The sequence below is a fragment of the Macaca fascicularis genome, chromosome 11, assembly GCF_037993035.2.
Source record: "Macaca fascicularis isolate 582-1 chromosome 11, T2T-MFA8v1.1".
Lineage (NCBI taxonomy): Eukaryota > Metazoa > Chordata > Mammalia > Primates > Cercopithecidae > Macaca > Macaca fascicularis.
In genome coordinates, this window is record NC_088385.1 from 85960336 (window position 1) to 85985331 (window position 24996).

At 34.7% G+C, this 24996-nt stretch overlaps 1 protein-coding gene across 6 annotated transcripts in view; it reads left to right on the forward strand.

Moving 5' to 3' along the window:
- Nucleotides 1–24996, forward strand: part of SYT1 (synaptotagmin 1) — a 599708-nt gene that overhangs the window by 242409 nt on the left and 332303 nt on the right. The window lies entirely within an intron of this gene.

Consider the following 24996-nt stretch of genomic DNA (forward strand, 5'->3'; position numbering starts at 1 on the left):
TAACACAATTTTATCAAATCTTAACATTGCACTTTAGGGGTGTGTGTGTGTGTGTGTGTGCAATGTACTTTAGAGAAATAAATCTCATAGATATAGTTGAGGACTACTGTGCATTCCTTTTCTATCCTTATTTGTTCTCTGTCTCCTCAGAGGAAATGGTTGTCATGAGTTCATGCATATAAATGTTTTCTGATTTTTTTTGGCTACATATGTTTATGACTATGAACAACATATATGTTATTTTACAGGTTTTTTTAACTCTTTGAAAATGATATTACACCCTATGCATTCTTTTGTATCTTGTTTGTTTCGTCTACATTGTATGTTTGGGATTTACCAGTGGTAACACAGGTAGATCTAGGTCACAATCATTTTAACTGGAACACAGTATTTAATTGCATAAGTATATGTACATCTTAGCTATGTGTCTTTGTGCACAGATATGAGCTTTTTTCTCCTAGGGCACAGACCAACAACAACAAAAAAAAAGGGGTGAGTAGATTTTTGGGTCTTCAGAAATGCACATCTTCAACTTTACTAGACATTGCCAAATTGCCCGTTTATATTCCCAACACTACTAAATGTGAATCCTAATTTCTCTAAACCTTCTGTATGAGAATGATTAAGAATAATTTTCTTTTTTTTAATTTATTTTTTATTATTATTATACTTTAAGTTCTAGGGTATATGTGCATAACGTGCAGGTTTGTTACATATGTATACTTGTGTCATGTTGCTGTGCTGCACCCATCAACTCGTCATTTACATCAGGTATAACTCCCAGTGCAATCCCTCCCCCCTCCCCCCTCCCCATGATAGGCCCCGGTGTGTGATGTTCCCCTTCCCGAGTCCAAGTGATCTCATTGTTCAGTTCCCACCTATGAGTGAGAACATGTGGTGTTTGGTTTTCTGTTCTTGTGATAGTTTGCTAAGAATGATGGTTTCCAGCTGCATCCATGTCCCTACAAAGGACACAAACTCATCCTTTTTTATGGCTGCATAGTATTCCATGGTGTATATGTGCCACATTTTCTTAATCCAGTCTGTCACTGATGGACATTTGGCTAGCCATAAGTAGAAAGCTGAAACTGGATCCTTTCCTTACTCCTTATACGAAAATTAATTCAAGATGGATTAGAGACTTAAATGTTAGACCTAATACCATAAAAACCCTAGAGGAAAACCTAGGTAGTACCATTCAGGACATAGGCATGGGCAAAGACTTCATGTCTGAAACACCAAAAGCAATGGCAGCAAAAGCCAAAATTGACAAATGGGATCTCATTAAACTAAAGAGCTTCTGCACAGCAAAAGAAACTACCATCAGAGTGAACAGGCAACCTACAGAATGGGAGAAAATTTTTGCAATCTACTCATCTGACAAAGGGCTACTATCCAGAACCTACAAAGAACTCAAACAAATTTACAAGAAAAAACAAACAACCCCATCAAAAAGTGGGCAAAGATATGAACAGACATTTCTCAAAAGAAGACATTCATACAGCCAACAGACACATGAAAAAATGCTCATCATCACTGGCCATCAGAGAAATGCAAATCAAAACCACAATGAGATACCATCTCACACCGGTTAGAATGGCGATCATTAAAAAGTCAGGAAACAACAGGTGCTGGAGAGGATGTGGAGAAATAGGAACACTTTTACACTGTTGGTGGGATTGTAAACTAGTTCAACCATTATGGAAAACAGTATGGCGATTCCTCAAGGATCTAGAACTAGATGTACCATATGACCCAGCCATCCCATTACTGGGTATATACCCAAAGGATTATAAATCATGCTGCTATAAAGACACATGCACACGTATGTTTATTGCGGCACTATTCACAATAGCAAAGACTTGGAATCAACCCAAACCTCTTCTTAATCACCAGGTCATGCTATATCTTAAAGGTTTTTCATTGAAAACTGATCTGCTAAGAAGTCATAATAATAGGAAAATGCTTTTAACACATTATTAGTTGAAAACAAGAGGAACAAAGGTAAGGAGGAGGGAGGAGAGGAAGGAGAAAATAGAAAGGAGGAGGAGGAGAGAAAGGATCTTACAAAACAATATAGACACAACTGTCTTGCAGTGAAAATACACATAGGAAAAAAAAAAGACTAAAAAGGTATAAACCAAACTACTTATTATCTGATGATGGGGTTGCAATAATTTACTATGTTTGCTCTATTTTCCAAATTCCCTGTAATGAAGGAATTAATTATCATGGATTGCTCTTATAATCAGGAAACAATAAATGAGTCATTTTACAGGCTGATTACATATGTCTTAGTTGACCTGTTCCATAAATATATGAATTGATTTAGATTTTTAATTATAATTGTTACTTAGCTACCTGTAGAACTACATAAGTATTTAACTGTTTTTTAAAAACTTTGAAGAATGGTTTAATCCTTATATGTAAATTCTATATTTTTATATTATGTTTATGTGCTCTATGCAAAACACATTGTGGCATTAAAATAAGTATGTTACTTCTACATCACTGCAGTGGAAAACATTCCAATCTTATTTTGTTCTCCAATACTATGTACATAATGAAATAAATAAGATTATTTATCAACACATTTTATTTTACATTTGTTTTATTATTCTGATCAGAATTCATTTTGTTAGAATCCAGAAAAACTGTACCTTAAAATGAAAGGTAAGAACAGATATTTGCACACTCGTGTTCATAGTAGCACTATTCACAAGCATTATTCACAAGCCAGATAATTCATTGCACTATTCACAAGTACCAAAGGTGGAAGCAACTTGTGTTGATTCCATCAGTAGATAAGTGAATAAACAAAATGTGGTACAACTGTACAATGGAATATTTTTCAGACTTAAAAAGGGAGGAAATTCTGACACATGCTACAAAATGGATGAACCTTGGAGACATTATGCTAAGTGAAATAATCCAGTCACAAAGAACAAATATTATATGATTTCACTTATATGAGGTGACTAGAGTTGTCAAATTCATAGAGACAGAAAGTAGAGTGCTGAAGGAAGGGGAGAAATGGAGAGTCAGAGTTTACAAGGTACAGAGTTTTAGGGAAGGTGAAAAGTTCTGAAGATGGAGAGCGGTGTTGTTTGTACAGTGTGAATGTAGTTAATGGCATAGAACTGTCTACTTAAAATGGTTAAAATAGTCAAGTTTGTGTTATATATAAATTTCCTCAATAAATAAATAACCTTGGTGTGGTGGCTCATACATGTAATCCTAGCACTTTGCAAATTTGAGGTATGTAGACCACTCGAGAACAGCCTGGGCAACACGGCAAAACGCCATCTCTACGAAAAGTAAAAAATTAGCCAGGCATGGTGGTGCATGCCTGCAGTCCCAGCTACTCGAGGACTGAGGCCACAGGATCACTTGAACCTGACAGGTTGAGGCTGCAATGAGCTATGATCACGCCACTGCATTCCAGCCTAGGTGACAGAGTGAAATACTTCTTCAAATAATAAGTAAAATTAAAATAAATTAATAAAAGATGTTAAATAGTACTTTTTTCATTTGTTATTCTGTTCAAGACAGATCACATTCTCAAAATCTTAAAATTTCCTATTCATAAGGGTTGCACTCCTAAAGATGCTTTAATAGACATCTTTTTTTAGAAACCTTGCATTTATCGCCTCGTAATTGGTCTTTGATCATAATATATCCCTGCTTATTGAACTCCTCCTGTGGCTATTATTCACATTATAAATAAAATCCACATTCTGCAAAAGGTGCTTTATAATATTGATCTCTGTGCATAGAAATATACCTACACATATGTCCCCTTTCTCTTTCCTTCTCTCTCTGTATCTCTCTCTTTGTCCTTCCTACAGCTGCACAGGTTTCTTGCTGTTTCTGGTACATACCAACTTTTTATCATTGGCAAAGACATGACACTCAATACTTTCACCCCTAGAAAGCTTCCCCTAGACTTCTGTTTTCCTTTTCAGCAAGGTCATTCCTAAGGGCCCCATCCAACACAGTGCTGCTTCTAAGAGGCAGCCACTCTACTCTATAGTCTTCTCTCTGTGTTTCCTCCTTAGCACTTCAATAACTAAAATGCTGTACGGTTCACTGGTGTGTTTTCTTTCTTTCTGTAGTGGAACGTGAGCTCCAAGAGAACACACATCTCAACTGTCTTTTTACCACTGTACCTCCAGTGTCACAGCACTTACACAGTGCCTGGTACAAGTAAATACTCAGCAAATACTGCGTGTGCAACTGTTTGTATAAACATATTCAAAATACCTTATTGGCTGTTATTGATATTTGTGGTACAGTAAAATGAGATTGAGGCTTGCAGTAGTAAGGATGAACCATTTCTGAATCAACAAATAGTTAAGTAGGTGGTCATCTGTTCTCTGAGATAACATCCTGATTGTAGGTAATAGAATTTCATAAAATGGACTCAACCTTTTTCTCCACTGAGAAATACTTTGAATGTGAGCATTTGTCAGGTATTTTCTTAAATGCTTTACATTCATTGTAGCATTTCATCCTCATAACACTATAAGGTAAATATGATTATTATTACCATTTTACAGATACAGAAACTGAGGTACAAGAGTCATTTACCCCAGGTCAAGTAAGTATTCAAATTGAATTTCACTATTAGCAATGATTCCCAAGCTAATGCCTTTAAGCATTATTGCTTAAGTATTGACAGTATTGACTGTGGCTTTCCCTAAACACAGATAAGTTTTATTTATCGCGGCATTTTCTTTATTACGGATTACATTCAAATCAAATGTGTGCTCATTCAAAAAAGTGAAGATATGAATATTCAAATAAGAAAATAATATAAAAATCATCCCTAATCCTTTAATTAGACATTACCACTTTTAAAATATATTTTCCTTATCTTTGGGCTTTGCACAGACAACTTAAAATAAATCAAAATGAAAGAGGAATGAAAATAGTGAACTAGTAAAATTCCAGAATAAGCAAAGTCCTAAAAGATATTTTTTTCATTTAACTTGTTAAATGTTTTTTTCAATTGTAGCCATTCAATTTTTACTTTATGATATGGAATGAGAAGTGAAAGTTTCCTTACTAAACAATTTTTTTAAAAACTGACCTAGCACACAGTAGGTATCTTCTTTTATGTAAGTAAAAATAAAATTGTTTAAAGGGTATTCAAAAAGTTTTAATTGAATAATATAGCATAATATTTATTCCATAAAGTAAAAATATTTTAAGTAGTTATTAATGTTAGATTCATAGTGGCTTCTAATACCTTTAGGGAAATAAGAATGATGTGACCTCTTACTGTCCAACTCAACTTCCCTGGTTAAACCGTATCTGTGATAATTAATCATATTTTGAACAGATTTTCTCTGAGCAGGCATTTTTCATGTGTGTGAAAATGACCCATAAGAGCTTCAACAGAAAATGCCAGAGGATGGGGCTCTCTTAAGAATATGTACTTATCCACACTAGTAGTGCAATCTTACCCTTGGGTCTGTAAATTTAACTTGATAGATATTCCACATGCATACTGTAAGAACATAAGGCAGGAAATATAGAAAAATTGAATGCGCCCACAGTGACAAATAGTAAAATTATACTAAAAATAGCTGCACAGGGATTGTTTTACAGTATTATTGTAGGCTGTTGTCACTGGAAAATAGTGTTTTTCTTGCAATACATTGCAATGTTACATGATACGTTATTATAAAAAAATTATGTTGACATTCAATGGAGTAAAAAAAAAATTTTTGTAATTTGGTCTACTCTATTAGACAACAGTCATCTCAATATGTCCTTCAAAATACAAAGAATTCTTTTTTCAAATTTAATAGAGATTTAGTGAAAACTATAGAAAGTATATAAATAAGGATTTTATGGTGCTTACAAAACTGAGTAAAAGATCATACCTCTCTTTAGGGAACTTACAAATTAGGAGGGGGTGGGATTTTTAAAAACACACTATATGATATATACAATACATATATAGCATGTTCTCTAATCGCTATAAAATCCTGAGACAATTTAGAGAAAAAAGTGACCATAATAAATATGATTAGGAAATAATGGGGAGATGCATAAATCCTGATGTTTCATATAATTATAATAAATATGATTAGGAAATAATGGGGAGATCCAAATGGTTTTAATTTGGATCCTGAAATATTAGTAGGTTATTAATAGGCAAGGATCTCTTTATTCCTTACACACATATTAATTTAGCATCATACTATCAACTTGTCCAAGGGCTAGACAGATCAATTGAACAGCAGTAACTAAACCCTACTCTAAAGCCTTCTGGTAAACAAATACTAGATAAATTAGGTAAGTTCAGATACTGATAAATTCTATTACAATAATAGGATAACAGCAAGTTGCTTGAGAGTAAGTCTGAAGCAAACTTGAAAGTTGTTTGAAAGAGGGGAGAAAGGGGCCTTTTTGTGAGGTAGGGCTTTCTGGAAACACAGTATCTGAATAAATATTAAAAGCCAGTCTCAAATAGAGCATTTCAGAAAAAAGGAAATAGATTTATTAGAGATTCCGAGATTGAAACAATATTGGTCATGAGTTCAAGAAGCAATAACTAGAACAAAACGCTGGTGGTACAGAATGAGGTCAGATTAGAGGGGTAGACACAGATCGTACTGTGCAGGATCAAGGAGATATTCAAGGCAGAAAGAACAGTTAGAACCAAAAATACAATTCAGAACACATAGAGCACAGTGGTTGAACATATGTGGCTACTGGGATCAAATGGCTTGGCTTCAAATTCCAGCTCTTCCACCTCCTGTTTGTTTAGCATTGACCACATTATCTATTTTTTTGAGCTTCAGCCTTCTCATTTTTAATGCAAAAATAATGATGATGCCCATCTTTCCATGTGTGATGAGTACTACTTGGTATAATGCATGAACATACAAGGCTTAGCAACGTGTCCAGCACTAACAAAGTAACCATTCTAGAGTATTTTGGAGAACAGAATTAAGTCCAATTTAATTGTTACATATAAGGAAGAGTAATGGAAAGTAAGCAGAATATGAAACATCAGACTGTTTCATAAGCAAGAGAAAATCCTTACACTCCTTTGAGCAGGCAAGTGATGTGTCAGCAGTAGGCTTTGGGTAGATTAATATAGCAATTGTTGACAGAATATTTTGGATATTGGAGATAAGAAAATAAGCAATTTGGCCCGGCGCAGTGGCTCATGCCTGTAATCCCAGCACTTTGGGAGGCGGAGGCGGGCGGATCACGAGCTCAGGAGATTGAGACCATCCTGGCTAACACGGTGAGGTGAAACCCCATCTCTACTAAAAATACAAAAAATTAGCCAGGCATGGTAGCAGGCGCCTTTAGACCCAGCTACTCGGGAGGCTGAGGCAGGAGAATGGTGTGAACCCGGGAGACGGAGCCGAGATCGCGCCACTGCACTTCATCCTGGGCGACAGAGCAGACTCCGCCTCAAAAAAAAAAAAAAAAAAAAAAGGCAACTTAATTTGTTCTAAGGTAGAGACCAAAGAGAAGGACTGGATTGCAGACATTGTAGAGGTTAACTTGGTAGGACTTTGTGACTAAATTAATGAGTACAATCTTAGGAGCCTGAGAGATTATATAATTGAAATACAGATGGTGGGGAGGGAACCAGTTTGAGTCAGAAGAAAATTAGTCAACTGTAGACCTGCTGCTCTGAGATTGCTGCAGCTATCCAGCAAGCAATTGGAAATGCAAGAGTAAACTAAGGGGAAAAGTACTGGTTGGAAGTGTAGGTTAACATGCAGATGTTAGCTGCAGCTTTTTGATTGTCGGTTGGATTGTCAAGAGAAAAGAATGAAGATAAAAGAGCGGAATACTAAGGATATAACCCTAACGTCCAAGTATGTTTCACTAACAAGACCAGAAGAATGAGTTTATAAATGAGATAGGGGAGTGATCCACATGGTCAAAGGAAAGACAGAAGAACAGGGATCATATTCTACATGTCAATTGCTGGATATAAATGATACCTAATTAATGAATTTAAACATTTTAACTCAGATATTCAGTTTATGGGATGGCAAACAACTGATTTAAATATTGTTTATAATGCTTTTTCTTTTTTTTTTTTTTTTGCTCATAATGAAAATGATGTAAAAATTCCTGAACTCTGTGTATTTTTCCTGTATATATCTAATTTACTTACTCTCATAGGGAACTTTTTTTTAATGTTCCAGTTTTAAAGCCTAGAATAACTTCCTAAGGAAACTGTGAAATATTCAGACCCATAATAGCTTCCTAGAAAGTAGTTCTTACTATTATGAAAAAAATTTTTCTTTGACATAATAGCAAAAGGTGATGAAATTGTTTCTTCTTTAAATAACTCTAGTCCTATGGTGGCATTTAGAAACGCATCGTAAGTGAGGGGTTATCACAAAGTCTTTTTTATATGCTAGTTTTTTCTCTACTTTACCTTTAATCATAGTAAGAACAAAGTATAAACAAAATCAGCAAATATAAATAAACATTGTATACATTGTTCTATTTTATTTGTTATTCAACATATGTCTCACTTTGCATTGTATAGACCAGAATTCAGGTTCATAGAAGAAAATTCTTTCTTCAAATGAGCATCTTTATTTATATAAATGAAATTAGAAATGGGATTAAGAAATAGTAAAACTTATATATGATGTTGAAATCCTATGACCAAGTATATATTAATAAACTTGAAAATATCAGTGAAATAAACATCTCAAAAACTAGAAATGATCAAAATTAACTCAAGACATATAAAACATAAAGAGGTCAATAAACCAGGATTAAATTTTATTTTTTATCCAAGAACTTTAGGGCCAGAGAGTTTACTAATGTTACTTTTAAATTCAAGTAATAGCTTGTGATAGTGTTTGTATAACATAGAGAAAGTGAAATGGTTATTATTGTTCCTGATGATTACAAAATTTGATCAACAGTATGAAAAAATATAGTACAATGGTGCAGCTATTAACATAAATGAATACAAAAGTATAAAATATATACCAACAAGGTATTTCCAATAATACATTAATGTATTGATGAGGTAAGATAGGTTTGTTCCAGAAGTTTAAAAAATGTTGTCAATGAATTTGATAAAATTTAATATTCACATTAGAAGTATTACCATTAAAACCAAAATATGACATACTTATTCTCTTCATTATTTTGGAATAGAAAAAATTATTCTTTGCAGAGCTCATGCTTATATGCATAGAATACCCCAGAGAGTTATTTGAAAACTGGCAGACAGTCTTAAAGACTTTAGCTACAAGAATTTAGATACAATGTAAATAGCCTAAAAACCAGCAACTTGATGTTGTATCACTGATGACTACTTATAAGATGGAAATGATTTATCATCAATTAAGAAAAAAGCTAAAACGTATCCGGAAACAATCCTAACAAATCTGTGAGAACTTTACCAAGAAAACTGTAAAGCTTCATTTAAAAAACAAAACACGAAATAAACAGAGAGATGTATTAGATGGGCTACTGGATGGAAACAAATATTGTAAAAATATGAATTCTAAATTTAGAGATTTAATGCAATCTTCAGCAAATTACTAGAATATTGTTAAGAACTTAACATAATTATAAAGTACATTTGGAACAATAAAAGTAGAAAGACAGCTACAATTAAATGACATTACTTTTTTTACACAAGAAAAAAGAATGAATGATTTTTTAAAAGAGCAAAGATGAAGATATGCACCTAGCTGATAACAATATAATCTCTTGGGGGTGGAATTAAAAGGGTTTCATGGCGGGGTGAGGCTATTTCTTTTTTTTCTATATTTCTTTAGTGGGAGTGATTTTTACTTTCTTCTGACTGTATTTTTTAAAAAAAGTTGTTAAAGCAATAAAAGCTGAAGATCTAGGGAAATATTTACAACCAATATAACAAATGTTTAATATCTTTAATACATAAACATATATATCACTTATAGTAATAAAAGTATTCTAATAGAAAATTTTATAAATAATATCAGGTAATTGGCACTGAAAATAAGAAATTAAAAATTCAGTATAACAAAATATTTAAAAAATAGAGATGGCGTTTTTATCTTTGTAATTTTGTGATTTAAATGCTAAGACTGATAAGAATACAGTGAGAGAGACCCTCCCATGCTCTTTGGATAGGAATGTAAAAGAGGAAATGAAAATCTCCAATTGCTGAATCATAATGCATTTTTTTTTCCTTATCATACATTTGTGGATTTTTAAAAATTCTATAATACTACACATTATTTCTATATTAAGGAAAATAAAAAGTATTTCAAATTCAAGAAAGTCATGTTTTATGTAAATGCAGCAAGCTAAAACTTTTAAATATAGCACTTCCTTAAAACACTGCTTTTCTTAATTTATTTATGAGTACGGAACATAGTTATGGTCTCAAATTCTCTCCCCAGTAAGTTCATTCCTAACATTTCAGTCATTGAAATGGAAATACACAATGTCTTCTCATAAGGATAGTAGGTGGTATATATAGTAATAGCTATCATAACATTAGCAATGTTGCAGGAACTTTTCTTTAGTTCAGCTAAAGACGGGTGTCCTTATCACACAGCCACAAGAAATTAGGCTTGCAGACAATTTGAAGCTTGAGGAGGGCAGGGTTTACTGGGTGAAAAGGAAAAGAGGGAAACAAGGACTCTCCGCAAGGCCAGAGGCCCTGCTAGAGTACTTCCCAACTGGCAGATTGAATCCCAGGTTCTACCCAGGAAGAGGAGGGCCAGGCCCCTCCCTGCTGCAAACAGCACAAACTTTTATGGCTCCAACCCAGTGCGCACCCCTCCCAATGTTCAGGCCAGTTGGAGGCTCTGCCGGGGAACCCTTCCCACCTGTCTCAGTAATAGTCAAAATATTGAACATTATCATATGCTGGATACCATGTTAAGCTCTTCAGAGGCATTAGCACAGTGAATCATCAAACCCTATGTGATGGATATTACTGTTTTCACCATTTTATAGGTAAAAGTATTGAGGGTCAGAGAAGTTACATAAATGTCCGGAATGTTGGGACTTGGAGGAGGAATGCCAACACCTACTCCCAGCTAGATCACTTATTTATTTGCTATGTTCCCTGAGAGGCCATTGAACTTACTTGAGCCAAAAGGTTCTCAACTCAGCTGTAAAATGGAAATAATAATACTTGGCAATATTGTGAAACCCAAATGATGTACTATATGTGAACGCACCCTGAATAGCAAGTTCTATAAATTCAAAGCATAATAGAGATTAAGTATTTACATAGTTTCTCTCTTTAAAGTATCTTTATTATTTTACCACTTATCTTTGCCCGAAACTTTTAAAATTGTGATATTTCATAGGAGAAATTATGTTTCCTTATTGAGTCCAATATCTGAAGCTTTGTCTACCCTGTGTTGCTAGTCAGTGTTTTATTGAAGACTAACCCATTAGTGACCTCTTTAAAAGTAAATCCCGGCCGGGCACGGTGGCTCACGCCTGTAATCCCAGCACTTTGGGAGGCTGACACAGGCGGATCACGAGGTCAGGAGATCGAGACCATCCTGGCTAACACGGTGAAATCCTGTCTCTACTAAAAATAAAAAAAATAAAAAAAAAAAATTAGCTGGGCGTGGTGGCGGGCACCTGTGGAGCCAGCTACACGGGAGGCTGAGGCAGGAGAATGGCATGAACCTGGGAGGCGGAGCTTGCAGTGAGCCCAGATCATGCCACTGCACTCCAGCCTGGGCGACACAGCAAGACTCCGTCTCAAAAAAAAAAAAAAAAAGTAAATCCCAACCACAGAACCTGTCTTCCTGTGTAAGACTTTAGACGCAGCAAATAATAATGTATCTACAGCAAGTTTTCCACTATATATTGCTACTGCCAAAGAATGCCAGATGAGATATGAGAGAAAATAAATTAGTCTCATATGATTCAAAATGTAGTCTCATATGATTGCAAAATACACTTTGCAAACAAGTATTTTTTAGCACCTTAAATAAATTTTGGTTGAATTACAACTCATTTATAACATCACACTTCATCCTAATTTCAGTTGTTTTCCATATTGTCTCCTATTGACTTCTACTCCATTTCACAAGAAGAGTAAACCTTACTTTAAATCCTCTCTGAACAGAAGATTGAAGGAAGACCCTGCCATAAGCATAGAGTACTGCACAAGGAATAGCTAGAGATGTAGGACAATTTTTATTGATTGGAAAAAAAAAAAAGGGAGCTGACCTCCAGTATTTTCTCTTAGGTTTTCTCTGTGATTTGGCACAGGAAAAAATAAAAAATAATTTGAAAAAAGAGGCAGCTTTTTCAGTTCCATAGCAATTTATGAATAGGACATAAGAAATCCTTTTTTCCTTCTAAAATAAGGACTTTATGGAGTTTTGATCTTATTTTTTATTAGTGGTTAGAGAATCTGATCATTTACGTTATAAGAAACACATGAAAATCTAGAAAACATTTTACATTTTGTTAGATTTACAGACAGCATGTTTTCACTTTCATTCCAAAGCTAATTATTGATATCAGAAATTTGTATCTCACCTAGATCATTGGTTAATAAGACAGATTTTTAATTTACAAACTTTGATTCTTCATATAGCAATCTGATTGAACCAATACATTTTTTAAAAATTTATCAGTTAATTGAGGGTATAACGTGAATTAAACACACATAGACTTGAAAATAAAGCATAAATCGAAATGCATGGAAAGATGTACCTGTGATTGGTTCTTAGGAAATTAATAATCAAGGTTAACATTTGTTGAACTCTTACCAAGTACAAAATGCAGTTATGATATGCATTACTTCTTTTAATATTCACAATAATTTTATAATTAAGTACCCTTGCTATTTTATACTCAAACAATTAAGTGATTTGCCCAAGGACATGCTACAAAAAAAGTGATGAAGTTGGATTATGCAGGCACTGGTCGAACTCAACAAGCAGGGTTCCTCACTCCTCATCTGCACTGTGGGTAACATTTATTTTTCAAAATCTTAACTATATAAAGTATAGCAGTGAAAAATGAAGAATGTTCTAAATATAGATTGCCCTCACTTAAAAGTGTAAAAAAAAAATTAGCTACAATGAAAAGAGAATCCGTATGTGTCAGTGTGATCTAGACAGTATTCGTAATAAAGCTGAGGCTGGGGGCAGTGGAATAAAGAAGGGAAAATCCCTAGGGGAATATATTAGAATTAAAAAGGAGCATTTTAATACTACGTACACACCACCTCCCAACTCTAGAATTTCCCACCAGTTTTTCTCATGCCTTACGTAGCCTTTCAAATACTCTTTGTCTTCCTGGAACACCCTTTCTACCTCTCCCTCACTTCAGGGCTAAGTTCTGCAAGTTGATCTCTTCTAAACTATCAGAACCTTTCAAGCAAGAACAATGAGTTTTTTATCCATCTTAGCGTAATAATAAGCTGTAATAATCGTAATAAATTATAATAAGTTGTAACAATTTTTAAAACTGTCATAATGCCCGCCACAGACTCAACACTCAAGAAGTATTTGTAGAATAGACAAATATGATCTATTTCAAAGTATCTCAAAGTTTGCAATGCATTTTCTTATCTCATTTAATTTTCATGGTAAGCCCCTATGGTGAGTATTTAAATAAGAAACCTGAGACACAGAGAAGCTAAGAAACTTGTCTAGATTCACAAATCCTGCAAAAAAAAAGCACTGAGACCCAAACTCAAGCCTTTCAGTTCTGCGCACAGTGTTGTTTCTCTCACAGCTCAGACAAGAAATTGGTCTTCTGGTAAATTATAAGGCCTACCTCTCATGTACCTAATTTCATGTTTCTAAAAAATTTTACTACACTGAAGTCGTTACATTCCACAGAATTTTTTTAACTTTTCATTTCAAGTTTACTGTTTATTGCAGAGCACAGTGGTGGTAAATAATAGATACAATCTTTGCCCTTGAGATAACTTAAAGTTTAGTTAGGATCAGGAAAAAAAAAAAGCACAAAGAACTGCCATTCAAAGCAAGAAAGAGATGGTATAAGAGAGTCAACAGTTATTTGGACAAATTTTATTAGCTAACTAAAATATGTGCCAGCCTTGATACAATACGCTAGCACGTGAGGAATTTAAAAGAGGGGATTGTGGACTCGAAAGAGATACTAACAGACTCATGGATATGGTAGAATCTGAGACAAAACTTGAAGAGCTGGTTTACTTTTAAAAGACAAGTATAAAGGTAGTCATTCTGAGGTAATAATGAGACATTAAGTAAAAGCCACAGTGTGGAGATGTGTGGGGCGTGTTTTGGAGAGAGCCAGTTTAGTAAGAGTGATAAAAAAAAAAAAAAAAAGTTCTATTTCTTAGAATATAAAAGTGAAATATTAGGACCTTAAATGCCAGACTAAGGAATTCATTCATAATTTGATAAGCAATGTGGAGCCATCGAGAGTTTTGAGCAGGGGAATGACATTATTGGAGGTGGGTTTATAAAGATTGACCTACCAGTGAATACAGGATGCTGTAAGAAGCTAAAAGCAGGGACACTAGTCAAATTTTCAAAGATAAGAATGATAAAGTAGCATCACTTAATTACACCATTGTATCACAGAAAATATTTAGGTGATCTAAAATAAATACATGCTTTTAGTTTATTCCCTCAAATAGATAAAATGATTTTAAGAGTGTCCCTGATGATGAGTTTTTATACTAAACAAAATGCTTATTTGGGTGAGAGATTGCAACTCAGTATGGTTAAATTAGATTTGTTATTTCTTAGAACTACATTCCCTTTGGTACTTGTAGAGAACTTCTATTTCAGATTTAAAAAGAAGAATATAAGGCATATGGCAATTTTTCATAGTTATTACAGGTGACATCTAAACTGACAGAGTGCAGACAAAGGAAAGGTATATAAATTAGACAAATAAAGTTTATTTAGACTCATCCACAAACACCAACAGAAGTGTATAAAGAGATAATGAACTTGCCTAGGGTCACTGCAACTGAATGAACAAGCCCAGATATCTATCAATTCCAAAATGTATTCGACATAAAAGTCAAGTTATTTTTTATTGCTCTTTTCAAAAGCAGCCATTTTTAGGATATTTGTGTTTGTGATATGTTAACCAAAATATTTTATGTATGGTGTCCATTTTAATGGTGTCATTACTGAGTATAATGTGCTAATAATGACCATGACAACTGGCATCTCTAAACAACATAGAAGGTCAATTTCATTAATTTAACTTGATGTTTTTAGCAAATAAAATAGAAAAATATTTGCCTTGATGCTGACTATGGAATCTGGCACTTACTGGCACTGAATAAGCAGTTTTTTAATGATAACTCTCTTACACTAGAGAGATACGACTTTGAAACTGCATTGTATTCGTTGACCAATAAAACTCTGTGAAATGATCTACAAAAGAAAAAATTCTATTGTCAATAGAATTTTGGAAATTTGTATATCTTTTTCTTTTGGAGGTACATACTGCATAGTAGCATATTAAAGTCTAACATGTGCTACCTAAAAATAAAACCTATTTAACTTTCTTTAACCCAGTGCTTTCCAAACTTATTTGACCATGTAATTGATTTATCTTCCTCGTACATATATTCAGATTCCATGCTGACTTTAGGAAATATTGCCAGAGAACAAGGAAAACAGCATTACATGCCAGAGAAATGTGAAGTTTTAATAAAAGATCTGCTCACCACTAATCCCAGCCCCCCAAAAAACTACTACAGTGTCCTGTAACTTCACCCAACACCTCAACCCAATAGGTGTTCAAATTTAACATAGGTGTTTACAGAATTTTCATAGTCCTATCTAATTCTGCCTTAAAAATAGAAAATTATCTCTGATTATCTTATCTCCCCATCTCTGCTGCCTCCATCCATTCATTCAATCAGGGCTTTCTATGTTCTGACTCCACAACAGGAAGCATGACATATGTTTGAAATGAACTCATCAGCAGACCTCGTGGTCCTCACCTTCACGAAACAAGCAGGGTAGTAGAAGAAAAAGACAAGGAAAGAGCCTGATATATCTTTGCTACGGAAAATACCTTGTGTTGTGGGAACTGCCTTGGTGGATAAATGTAGTTCTGTGAACAAACCAAAATCTGAAGGGTGAGTAAGTAAGAAGGAAGGAAGAGTTTCAAACAAGGTCTTTGTGTGGGAGAGCAGATTTATGGGGGAAAATAAGTGCAGTAATCCATTCTGTCCATGCAGTACAGAGCCAAAGGGAAAATATTTTTTACTGTTGTATTTCCCTTGTCAGGAAAGCTTAGACACATTAAGCAAACCCTGGTACATGTAGGGTAATCTTGAGGCAGAGTGAGGTGGCATCACACCTCTTACAAGCTTGACCTTTGGCTCTTTAATCAGGTAGCTACAGGTACTGAGAGGTAAGGGGGCTGATGCTCAATTCTCCTACCCCTAACTCCCATGTCTTAAGTCCAGAGTTGCAAAGGGTGACCCACCTACATCACAACTCCTCCTATAGTGCTTTTTCCTCTGGGGTTTTATCCAACCTTGGAGAAATTCCTTCACGCAGACTCTGGGTGTTGATTGCAACCTTATCTTCAGACCAGAACACTTCTTTATTGGGATAGAACACAGCTCTTTGAAATATATTCCCAAAATACAAAATATGTTAGAATACTTCTGGCCAGGCCTATATTGATGTGTTTACTTCTTGTCAAAATATTAATTTATCTTTGAGGAGAAGACCTACCAGATATTGAAATCAATGTGTAAGCCATATATAAGCAAAATTAAAGAGTTTCTACAATTGAAAATTTCAGCATTTTTCATGTAATCTCAAAAATACCAAACTGGCAACAATCCAGTAAAATGAAGATTAAAATGTTTTAAAAAATGAAAAACTGGAATATGTTAGTATATGCAATTATTCTACATTTTTAAAAGGAAACATTCACAGGAAAATGTGCTCATTTATCATCCTGACCAGACCTCTCCCACTCTTTTCTCTTTAAAGTTGAAAATGCTGCAATTATTCTGTTATGCCTCATAAAATAGTAAATTATCTCCAATTACTGTAAATTCACAGTAGCAGCAAAAAGCTTGTGTAGAACTACATACTCCCCATAGTCATCTTGAAATGTATTAGAATATCATAAAATTATAACTCAGAAAGAAGTTTCAAAAACATGTCTAGTCCATTTTTATTACCTCTGGGTAGGACTGAGTTGCAATTCCAGGAAACTATCTAAAGAGAAGATTCAACAATTAGTCTTGTTAGCTAGAGGGTTCAAGCACACTTATATAGTGATAAATATTTTTCCTATATGATACATTTCTTAAATATTTCCTCATGTTCATATGCAGCTAAATTTCAAAATTCACATCTACCACCTCAACACAAGTGAATGGCCTCTAAGCAATACATAAATAACTAATTTTACCCTTATGAACTTAGGAAAAACTTTTCATTTATTTGCCTCAATATTTTTATTTTCATCTAAAAGACAGCACTACCTAGACAAATGTTTAGCCCCGTTAAATGAAATATCAAAAGTAGTGTTTTAAGAGCAGGAGGGTAGCCTTGCCTCTGCCCAAAAACATCTTGTTCTTCCCACAGAAACCACAAAGTAAGCATAGCTTTTGCCACTGATATTGTAGAATATTAAGTAAATTTTAAAATTATAATTACTAATTTTTGTTGGGAATCAGGGCAATGCCAGATATCCTTTGTAAAATTTTAACACAGTCAGCTGTTCCTTTATTGCTCAGCATGCCATCCAGGCTCCATTCCAGGGCATGGCCTTCCACAGTTTAGGGTTGCTTTGATTATTTCTACAGGATTTTTCAGACATTAGCCTGTCAATCAAATATGTAGTAAGTTCTCATAAAATATCTCACTTCCCCACACCCTGAAAGCTATAATGGGCAAACAGTAGATTCTAATGGTGTGAAGAAGATAGCATACAACCTTTGAACTTAGATCTTTGTTTAACACCTGGTTCTGTCACTAACTAGCTGGATGACCTTGGAAACATCATTTGTCTTATTTTCTCTCAATTTCAGGTGCCTTGTCGTTAAAATGGGAATCATGATGGTTGTCTCATAGGTTAGAGTAGGATTCATTGAGATAATTTGTGGAAAACGAATAATAGGTGGTCAAGAAAGCTGGTCCTCAGCCCATGTTTGTAGTTACTATGGCTGACATTCTTGTTGTTCTTAGTACTACTATGTCTATTGCGAGTGCCAGAGGATGGTGGCTCAAAAAGCCTAACAAAGATATTTAGGATTGGTATTAGTGTTCAGTAGGAGAAGTGCTTGGGGTTTTACACTGGCAGAGATGTACACAATATTCAATGTAGGAAAAGGTAGGTGAAAATTAAGAAGGCAAAGTATTTCCTGCACATTGTTGGTGAGGTGTTGACTTAGGATCCACACAAAATCTCTAATCAAGCAAAACACTCTCTTGTTTGTATCTTACTTCATAATTGAGGAACTCACAGCATAGAGTATTAATATAACATGCCCAACGTGGGTGAACTAAGGATTCAGACTTAAGATTTCAAAGTCCAAAGTGAATCTTTATTCACTTTTACCAGGCTTGCCCTCTGCCATTTACAAAAGCAGTCTTTCCCATATTCTTCCCTAAGCAGACATCCATTTAGCCCTTACCTATATTGAATTCTCATAGTATGCTATACTTACTTTATTATAGGATAATTATTTGCTGTATTCTATCACTTTCTACTAAATTGTGAGCTCTGGGAGGTCAAGGAGAATTTTCCATTCAGCTGCATATCTCAAAGCCTAGAGATATAGAGAAGCATTGATGTAGAGATTGTTGGGTAATAAAATTAATGAGGAAGCCTTGGTACAAAATTTTAACGCCTTTCTGTTCTGAACTATAGTTAAATTCTTGAGCGTAGGCGTTCCTTCTTGAAAGTCCTGTTACTGGAGAGATTAATCTACCAGCAATATACAAAGACAGATTAGTGAGAGATGGCGGTCCCAATAAAATCATTTATAGGCTAATTTAATTCCTTCTTCACTCAGTTTTACTACAATCAAAATGTAAAAGGTCTGTTTACATGTTTGGTGCCTCAATATGTATTGAGAAATACAGTATCTTTAAGCAGGTTTTCACTTTGCATTTCTCTGCTTTAATATAATGAAGTCATTATCCGTGTGGGCCCACAATGCTCCGTGTTAAATTCACCAACTGCTGTTCTGTACGTTCCCTCAGCCAATTTATTTCAATTTCAGAAGGAGCAACCAACTCCACAGTGGATGACTGCTGACTGCAGTTCCACACCATCACTCTTCAAGAGTAAACTCAAATCAAGGAAAAAGCTTCCACGTGTGAGTGTGGGTGTGATCAATCTCCTGTTAGTGGCAGCCACAGCTTCAGGCCTGATAGACCCCAGCTTCTGCCCATGGGGTGCAGAGCTACAGACAGCTCACCTGCCTCTACCACAGGACAGGGTGTGTGTATGTATATATAAAATATATATGTATATACATATATACGTATATGTATATATGTATATGTATATGTATACACATATATATTCTATATACGTATATAGATGTATATACATATACAGCTATACCTATATACATGTATATACATACATATTCTACATATACATATATGTATATATGTATATTCTACATATATGTATATATGTATATTCTACATATATGTATATATTCTACACATATGTAATGTATATATGTATATTCTATATATGTAAATATGTATATACATATATATAGAATAATATATATATAAAATAAATAGGTTGCATAGAGAAGATTTTCAAACCAATCATTAACACATGTAAGAGCTAGGTCATATTTATGGCATTGTTACTGGTAGCCAGATATCATAAACATTGTATCATAAATGCAGTGTCATAAATACTTTTGTATGAAATTATATAACTCTTAGGGTAACACCTTAAAACTCATAATTTGCAGAGTTCCAGGGTTAGAACCTGAATGTTCAGAAATTTTCCACAAATGGCTATCATCAATTTTAAATAGCTATGTTTACCAAATAAATTTGTACTGAGCTAGACACGTGGATTAGCAAATCTACAGCACAGAGCCGAGAAAGGAACCCCCTGGTCCTTTTGAGCTTGCTGCTCTTGTCTCTTATTTTCTCTGTTTGCTGATTCCATCAAATCATTTGATGTTTTTAGAGCTGATCTAGCCTGTTGTTCGACAAGACCCTTTTTTCTTAAACTACACTTACCCCATTACCTTGTACTTGTGAATAGCATATTAGAATGAGTCATTTTGGCATTTAACATGTGTGGTTATAAATTATTGGTTATGTATTGAACTCCACTAAAAGTATGATTTTAATATAAAAGCTGATGTTTCAAGAAATCAGCAGTCTCTACTGGGCTATGTTTTTCAAAGTTTGGGTTGTGCATGATCATAAGGTTAAACATTTTTCAAGTGTAACATGAAGGACAAATTTTTCATGTAATTTGGGTAGACAAGTCATTTCGTTCAAGTCTGTATACAATTTTCATGTGCTAGTCTTGGTGTAAAAACTAATGGTAGACTGTCTTTTTCTGCTCTTGTTGTTTAAAATGATAGTAATCAAGTTTACCATCTCCACCATTTAATAAAGCAAAGAGCACTAGTATAGAAATTAGAAAGGAAATAAAAGGAGCATTTAGTGAATGTCAATGTTGATCTAGTCAAACATTGTACATGCGTTAGCTCCTCTAGTTTCCACAAAGCCAAAATGAAGTAATTATTATCTGAGTTTTAGAGGTGTTAAGAAATTTACCAAATGTGCCCTGATAGCTCTTTAAATGCTGTGTTCCACAGGCTACCCATCCTGAGCACTCTAATTTTCTATGATACATAATTTACCTGGGTGATCTCATCTCTTTACTTGGTTTCAATTACTACTTATATACTCTGATTACTCTCAAATCCATTATTTTCCACTGTTACCTTTCTTCTCGACCTCAGATCCAGATATCTAACTGCCTACTAAACATCTCTTCCTTATCCCTAGACGTTTCATCCTTCACATACCCACTTTTGAATTCCCTGTTCTCTATGTTTCTTGTATTCTTCAGTGGTTACTGGTACCATCCAGCCAAAGTAGGAAAGGGCTGATCATTTTTTTCTTCTCCATTACCCCAATATATTCCTACAAATTTTACCTCCTCAATAATGTACAAAAGCAACTAGAGAATCTGTGTCTGTCCTCTCCACTGTCACTAACTTCTTATTGTGTCTATCATCATCTCCTGCCTGAACTTTTAACAGGTCCTCCTGCCTTCAGTCTTAACCTCCTGAACTTTGTCCTCCATACTACTGCTGGAGAAGTCAATGGTAAACAATGCACATATGCCATTTTGCTTTTTTAAAACCTTTAATGGTTCTCCATTTCCTGGAGAAAACAGGCCAAGCTTCCTAACAAGGCCCTCCTTGATCTGGTTCACGCTTTCTTCTATAAAACTTCACCCCTCTTCAGTTTTTGACCCCTGACTGTTTTCTCCAGACACACAACTCCTTGTATATTTTCTAACATAAGGTGATTTTTGTTTAGTCATAACTTTTCTTCAGCTGAGCAGGTCCTTCTTATCTACCCTTTCACTTTTTCTATCTGACTCCTCCTCACCCTTTAAGATTCAGTAAATGTCACTATCACCAGAAATCGTTTTCTGACCCAGTTTTACAAAAATTTGTAAGGGTCTTATATTTTGGAAGTTGTTAACTAAATGTCTAGAGAGTTGACTTGACATCATTAGTGTTAGAACTTAGTGAGCAGAAAGATATTCTTGCAAATGAACTCAAGAAACCCAGGACTCACTGAAACAAAGAACATTTCAAATCATTTTGGAAGATTCCTTCCTGAATTAATTCATAAGGTTTTTTTTTCTAAGGCAAATTACTTAAATAGCTTTATTCTCCCCTTGAGTAAGTACGGAAGCTAATTAGGCATTCTCCAAGGCACAGATGGGAAAAATACCATCTCCCTTCCTCTTTTCTTAATCCCCAGTATAGCCAGATGTAGTGAAGGTCCCAGCTGCCTCCTAAAAACCTGCTGTGGAACAACAGGATCCAAGAGACTGAAGGAGCCAATCAAGCTTAACATTTGCATGCGAAGGCCTCCCAGAAGCAAGGACTTCGGCTCCCTGGCTCCCTATCCATTCTTCTGCTTATGGGCAATAGGACCACACAAAGAAATGCGCCTGTGCTTAGGAAATAAAAATATTTACTCAAGTCAGAATGTTCATATGTGGTGATGAGAACCCAATCAATTCAAGAGGACAGAGCAATTAATTCATATATTAGTTTTAAAAATACAAATTGACATAAACATGGGAACAATAGACACTGTGGACTACTAGAAAGGGGAGAGAGAAAGGCGGGCATGGGTTGAAAAACTACCTATGGGGCACTAGGTTCGCTACCGAGGTGTAATATTCCCATGTAGCAAATCTGCACCTGTACCTACTGTATCTAAAATGAAAGTTAAAAATTTTTAAAAATACATAAAAATGCAAAATTTGAGAGGGAGAGCTGCTTAAAGCAGCTTCAAGGATTTTTATCTTTCTTGAATTTCTATTTAGCAGTCAATATTTCACACTTGTAGTATATAAGTTACCAAAACTAACACATTTTCAGTAAAACTGGACTTGGATGATGTAACTTATGCACAGGATCCTCTAAAACACGGTTGTTCCCCCATGTAGAGCAGCTGAGTGAACTATAAGGATCAAACAAAGAAATCTACATGAAAAATGTATGCTTATCAAAAAGTTATATGATGTTTCATGTGATTAAATTCTAAGAAGATGTTCCTAAATGTTTCATTCTTACAGCTGCAAAGCAGTGTTGACATCATCCGATCCAAATTCCCTGCTTTATAGCTGAAAATCCAATGCATGTAGCAGTTCAGTGACTTTAATGATGGCACAGCCAGTGTTAGCCTAGAAACCCAAGGTGCCTGACCTTGAAGGAAGTTCATATATATACACATATTTGTACATATATATATACACACACATATATGCATATGTTTATACATCTACCACCAATCACATACATATATGTAACCTGAATATATATATCCAGGTTAGGAATCTGTTTGTCTTCCTTCAGATTACTCCTAACCCCTGCCTCCTGTCTTCCTTCTCCTCTGGCAAACCCATTTCCCAATCACGAGCATCCCATTGCCCACTTACACGCTGCTCACCGCCCAGAATATAGGGATTGAGTCTTACTCCCAAGAGACTCATTTCAAGCCACCTCTTTCCCAGGCATTGCTGGACTTGGCATCTGAATATGTTTTGTTCTGCAGGAGTAGATAGCCTCATATGCTAATCGAGGGTGAAAGTTTTCTTTGTCTATCGGGTTTCCTCTAACATCTTATGAATAATCTTAAATAAAATGTAGGGAAAGCATTCAGTGGCATGAAATAGATCTCTAAAGAAAAGCAGACTGCTATTCAACATTGCTAGCCTCTCACTGATTCCAGAAGCAAAGCGTCTGTAATAAAGTATTCAATTTTACGCTTTTGTTCTATCCCCACTCAGGACTTGCTAACCACAATCACTTCCTCAACCCACAACCTGCTCGCATGCCCATTTCTTAGTGTGAATATAATGTCAGCCAGAGACAGCTAACAAGCAGTGAGTCTGCTGCACTTGTGTACTGAGCCACCAGAGGTGCTAATAGAAAGGAAATGTTCTTATTAAATGCTTTCAAAAAATAAAATTCTGGAGCCCAAGTATTCTTTAATGTCCTAATGGTAGATCTTGTACAGAGAACTCAAGCCTGTATTTGTTTAAATATCAAGAACCTGTCAATGTATTGAATAATATACAACATAGAAGATGTAATTCAAGTCGACTAGTGTTTATTAAGTTCCTAATACAATATAGCCTGATATACACAAAGAAGTGAAAAGCTCTGCTTCCATGGTAAAGGGGAACTAAGAAAAGCTGAATTTAACCACACAGATTAATGAAAATATTCTGCTCTTGTCATTGCTTTCAGCACTTTTTTGAAGTAGATGTCTTATGTTTATCATATTTCCTGGCAAGATTTATGAGTCTTCAAATTATAAATCGTTAGCACATCTTGAGTACACTCTCATTTCTTCAAACTCATCATCACTCATATAATTAGAAATAAAAGACTGTAGAAAAATATGAAATTCCTTTGAAATAAGTCAATAAAGATATACATATTTTAAATGTACATGAACATTTAGCTAGTTATTAAAAATTTCCAATAAATTGAGCTATTACTAAACTGGAATATACCTAATTCAGATTCCAAATGTGATGAGTAAGGCACATTTTTCTGGTCATAAGTAAGTTCCATTCATTTTACTGCCCATAAATTGAGTCTAGTAAGTTTGAGCAAGAGATATTTGAGCATTATGCTATTTAAGGTAAGGCTTTGTTTCCATCAAGTTCTTAGTAAATAATAAAATCTCAGTTATTTGGAGAAAGATGGCTTTTATTTTCCCCATATTGCCTAAGCCTCCAAGTTATAATTCTAACTGTTCATCCAACTTGCTCTATTTTTTATATAAATGATGACACCTCCTAAGTAAAGTGATCATTAACATCCATCATTTTTAAAAACAGTTTCACTGAAAATGAAGAATTATAATGAGAAGAGAGCCTAGTTTTACAAGAGGGAATTTTACCTTTTCTATGGAGACAAGTTCTACAGTCACCCACAGAAACTTGTATGTTTAATTCAGTTATGATGGAAAGAATAAAATATCTTTTAAAAGCTTCAAACTAATTTACCATTTTATCCGCAAGTTTCTAGTAGGCTCTAACACTAAGCAAAACAGAAGCTAGTGGATTTTAGACAGAACCTGCCTTAAGTGCCCATCTATCTAAAAATATGCTTTCAGTTGGCTGCCTCCGCATTACAATTCCTATCAATGGGCCAGTACTCAGTAACACTCTGTTATTTCTAAAAATCTCTAAAAATGCAGTGTGTGTGTGTGTGTGTGTGTGTGTGTGTGTGTGTGTGTTTAGCTATCATCTCAGAAA